The sequence below is a fragment of the Limulus polyphemus genome, unplaced genomic scaffold, assembly GCF_000517525.1.
Source record: "Limulus polyphemus unplaced genomic scaffold, Limulus_polyphemus-2.1.2 Scaffold1073, whole genome shotgun sequence".
Lineage (NCBI taxonomy): Eukaryota > Metazoa > Arthropoda > Merostomata > Xiphosura > Limulidae > Limulus > Limulus polyphemus.
This window is the reverse complement of record NW_013666683.1, coordinates 346,777-352,405: the sequence shown is the minus strand read 5'-3', so window position 1 is coordinate 352,405 and position 5,629 is coordinate 346,777.

The window sequence follows — 5,629 nt, the reverse complement described above, 5'->3', positions numbered from 1 at the left end:
GCCGTACACTTGTATTTGTACTACATAAGCCTTGTTTGTAACTGAATCGAACGTGCGCGTCGTCTGGTGTGTACATGATATTCATACTTGCAAGAAAAAACAATTTTGGTCGTAATCCAAAAGTTGTTTACATAGATACACACACATTGGGTAGTACTGCCGCCTAACCCATTCTTGTTGCAGAGAAATAGCTTTATTAAAGAAGCCCTCCTAAAACAATTTTCATGCAGCAAAGTAAGAAAAATATCTTTTTTTTTTTTTTAGATAACATTTTACAAGTTTGTGATAAATGCATAATCAGGTTACGCAAATGTCTGATATGTAAAAAGTATTTTTACACATTAATAAAACTAAAGCTTTTTCCGCATACTTCTTCATATAAGTCATCAATTCTTATAGTTTGTTTCGTCATTTATATTTGTATATACCTGAAAAAAAGTGTAAAACATGCTTTCTTCAAAAACCGAGTTGGTCATGTGCCAGTGATTTCGGTATAATAACGTTGTATAGTGAGTGTCTAAACAAGTTTTTGGCAACACGTCAATTAGCGATTCCTGTCGTTGAAGTAGCACGTGTACATATTGAGAAATACACAGACATTGTACATTGGTATTCGTGTGAAAATCTCGAATTAGTGGAAAATTTTAAGGTGTAAATTTTTTTAAATACTATATAGTCGGAAATACCATTTGTTAAACGTCTCTGTGATGAACTGACGCAAAAAGAAATCAAGCATAAGTTTAGGCGATATAAGAAAACCGATTAGGCGTGGGAAAATTCAGCTGTAGGCCTTATGTTAAAATGGATTATTTGGATATTAATTGTAATGTAGGCCTATCTAGAAACAGGTTCGAACATGTAGTCATCGGAACAGGACCAAAAATCGGGAAAAATTATTACCTCCTAAAAAATCTTGAGCTACTGTAATGTTTATACGACAAAACTGTGTGTAATAAATTTATTATTTAAAAAAACGTGACCTGTTTTATAAGAATTATACCTTTACTAAATAACATCTTGCAAACGACAGGACCCTAAAAATTTGTATTTAAAATTTTAAATATTATAATTGGGGGGGGGGGCAACAAAATCTTTCGGTCACAGTATGCTTACAAATATGATAACATTAAAAATACACATGGTCTACTCTTCTGTATTTGATAGCCGTATTCTACCGGCAAAGTGTGCAAGATCTTTGGAACAATTAGTTTATCAGTATACGAACACAGAAAGAGAGACAAAGGAATATAGTTAACAATCCTCCTGGTGATGTTATAAAGCAGCTGAAGTTTAGATCTGGTGAGTTTGCTTAAGAATTTCTTTGGAGATTTATTTTTTTAGTGAATCGTATGAGGCTTCCGAATTAAGTTTTGTGGGGGGGGGGGATTTTAGAGGATAACTACTTCAAACTAGAGCAAGACAAACATATGTTATTGCTCTAGAAATGTTTGGGATGTAGTCTTTGTTCATGAAAAAAAAAAGATCAGGGAAGTATCTCCCTGTGTACCTCAAGCCTATTTAATATTACTTGTTTTTCCCATCACGACATCTTTATAGAGGTCGCCTTCGTAATAAACAATTTGGAAACCTACACCATGCACCTTCACAGCGGTCGCTTCCATAACACTTCTGTGAAACCTACAGGGTGCACCTTTATAGAGGTCGCTTCCGTAATACCACAATGAAACCAGTACGATGCACTTTCATAGAAGTCGCCTCCATAACATTACTACTAATCCTGAATGATGCATCTTTATAGAGGTCGCTTCCGTAACTCTATAATTAAACCTGAATGATGCACCTTTACAGATGTCGCTTCCGTGACACAACAATAAAGCTTGTACAATGCATCTTTATAGAGGTCGCTTTTGTAACACTAATATGATAACTGCACGATGCACCTTTATAGAGGTTCAGCAAATTGTTTGCTATCCCATAATAACATTTTTAACCTGTTCGAAAAGAAACGTATTGGTAAAGTCAAACCTTCAGATATGTTCGAAGAGAAACATATTGGTAAAGTGAAACCTTCATATATGTTCTAAAAGAAACGTATTGGTAAAGTCAAACCTTCATATATGTTCTAAAAGAAACGTATTGGTAAAGTCAAACCTTCATATATGTTCGAAGAGAAACGTATTGGTAAGGTGAAACCTTCATATATGTTCGAAAAGAAACGTATTGGTAAAGTCAAACCTTCATATATGTTCGAAGAGAAACGTATTGGTAAGGTGAAACCTTCATATATGTTCGAAAAGAAACGTATTGGTAAAGTCAAACCTTCATATATGTTCGAAGAGAAACGTACTGGTAAAGTCAAACCTTCAGATATGTTCAAAAAGAAACATTGGTAAAGTCAAACCTTCAGATATGTTCGAAGAGAAACGTATTGGTAAAGTCAAACCTTCAGATATGTTCAAAAAGAAACGTACTGGTAAAGTCAAACCTTCAGATATGTTCAAAAAGAAACATTGGTAAAGTCAAACCTGCATATACGTTCGAAGAGAAATGTACTGGCAAAGTCAAACCTTCAGATATGTCATCATTAAACAGAAGAGGCTAATAAAATTTTCCCTAAATTTAGGTCAAGTAGGTACATTGGAGATATTTAGGGAAAGTAAAGAGTATATTAGCGAAGAGTTACACGGTTTTAAACTTCCTTGAACGTTGTAGCCACTCTAAACTTTCGAGTGGTATATTAATTTCGTTTTATTGTGTGTCGTCAAACACAAATCAAGACGAATTTTTCCTCCCGTGTGGCTACCAGGTGTCCGTGTTATTAATTTTTCATATATCCACACCGTGTGTGGAGATTCCACCTTAAACGGCATAATAGCTATAGGCAGATCCCGCCTTCTTTCTGCACATGTGTGGCGCCTGTCTAGTGTACAGAAAATGATATTGTAAACCAACTTGGGCTGAGATTTGCTTGCCATCGTAACAGACATAATTAACACTCCATTCCTCCTACAGCGGTGCCACTACATGATTGATTACCTGTCTTTGTGAGGATCACCACACCGATGGAACTTTTGAATTTCCATTTTGTCCCTCCACCCAAAACCCTCACTCATTTAGCTGTGTGTGTGTGTAAACTCTTATGTAAGCTTTTTTATTTGTTTACATCTTCTCCTTCCCTTGCCGAAAGAACGAAGAAGCGGTGATCAGCAAATTTCTTTGTTTTCCTACTCTGTTCTTTAGCTTAGTCTATACAGTGTAGCGAAAATATACTTCACAACTAACGTTTTACGATCAGTTAAACATTACACACATCGTAACAGTTGTGAGCAGTGTAATTGTTTTGTTGTTGTTTTAGATAACAAGAAAGGTACATAATTATGTGTTTTGTTTACATAATTGTGTGTTTTGTTTACATAATTATGTGTTCTGTTTACATAATTTATGTGTTTTGTTTACATAATTGTGTGTTTTGTTTACATAATTATGTGTTCTGTTTACATAATTGTGTGTTTTGTTTACATAATTATGTTTTGTTTACATAATTGTGTGTTTTGCTTATCACCATCTACACTGTTCTGTTATTCTTGGTTTGATCGGAACTAAATTTTATAACTTAAAACCAAAATCACTATCTTATGGTTGATTAGAAACCAAGTGTTGCAGAAAAGTCACTGTCGTCCTACGTATAATTGCAGAAACCAAATATTAAAACTGAAGTACCTTCTTCTTATTCTTGTGCAATTGAAGAAATTCAAAAACTAAATAATTACGAGAGTAACGTGTTGGCGTGCGTGGGAAGCTTTCAAAACTTCGTTAAACTACGCAAAAATGAAATAAGCGTAAGGGAGGGGTGGGTGTATTGCAAAGGGAAAGGTATTTTGGGGAATGGATCCCTCAGACTCCCAACACAGACAGCAGTGTTTTTGTGTGTAAATTTCTTCATTTGTTTTTAGACAGTTAGAGTACCGATACCGTCACCCTGTTGAGTTTTAATACTTGCCCCCAGGTTTTGAAAGCGTCGCTAGATCTGGTGTTTGTTGGGCCTGGCATGATCAGGTGGTTAGGGTGCTCGACTCGCAGTCTGAGTGTCGCGGGTTCGAATTCCCGTCCCACCAAAAATGCTCGTCCTTTCAGCCATGGGGGCGTTATAAGGTGACAGTCAATCCCACTATTCGTTAGTAAAAGAGTAGCCCAAGAGTTGGCGGTGGGTGGTGATGACTAGCTGCCTTCCTTCTAGTCTTTCACTACTAAGTTAGGGACGGCTAACACGGATAGCCCTCGTGTAGCTTTGCACGAAATTCACAAAAACAAACGAACAGGCCAAGTAAACCCATCATTGACACTAATCTACATATTTCAAGTCATTGAAAATAATTGCTGTGTACTCCAGAATTATTTCAAAGCTCTTTGTAAACCCCCTGTTCAACAGTGGTGTACGCAGTCCTGTGAAGACTCAGGCGCAGAATATTTTACCACACACACACGCCCACAGACACACACGCAGCCCAAATCTACTAATGTTACGTCGGTAAACGAATACATTAAATTATATCATAAATAAAATAAAACCAAGTTTTCGATTACTTGTGACCAGTAGGAGACCTCAAAGATTCCCACGCTGTAAACAGAGGGACTTTTCACAAGTTGTCAAGCTGGTCACTAGGTCTCAAAAGTGTAAATCTTACAAGTGAGCCTATACGAGTTGGGACTGAGTATACCATTAAACGGGCCCTTGGGTACAAATGGGACCTTTCACTAGTTGGCTCTGGGCCCTTGGGTAGAAAAAGGACCTTTCATTAGTTAACTCTTGGCCTTTAGGTAGAAAAAGGATCTTTCTCTAGTTGGCTCTGGGCCCTTGGGTACAAAAAGGAGCTTTTCTCTAGTTGGCTCTGGGCCTTTGGGTACAAAAAGGAACTTTTCTCTAGTTGGCTCTGGGCCTTTGGGTACAAAAAGGATCTTTCACTAGTTGGCTCTGGGCCTTTGGGTACAAGAAGGACCTTTCTCTAGTTGGCTCTGGGCCCTTGGGTACAAAAAGGAACCTTTCTCTAGTTGGCTCTGGGCCTTTGGGTACAAAAAGGAACTTTTCTCTAGTTGACTCTGGGCCTTTGGGTACAAGAAGGACCTTTCACTAGTTGGCTCTGGTAGCTGCCTCACATATTTGTCCGCAGTTGAAAATCTGTACTATAAACCAACCTTAAGATACGAAAAATATAAATAAATGACATAAAAATGAATCATGTAAAAGCCGTACTTCTCTATCCATCGATTGACCAATATATGTATCTGACTTAGACATTCACCTCTGCTGGTCAAACGGATTCTGATTACGTTAAATACATATTTTACATGTTTCTAAACATTGCTGTTTTAGTGACGCAAAACATAATGGTTCGAAATAATAGATAGTGCTAGATAAGGATTCGCTGAACTACTGTCTTCTTGTGACAATGAATAGGATTTATCACGGGAGATGGGTGTACTCCACAAGTTAAGTATGAAAGAAGGTACTCCACAAGTTAAGTATGAAATAAGTTATTCCACAACTTAAGTATGAATGAAGATATTCCATAACTTAAGTATGAAATAAGTTATTCCACAACTTATGTATAAATGAAGGTATTCCATAACTTAAGTATGAAATAAATTATTCCACAACTTTTGTATAAAT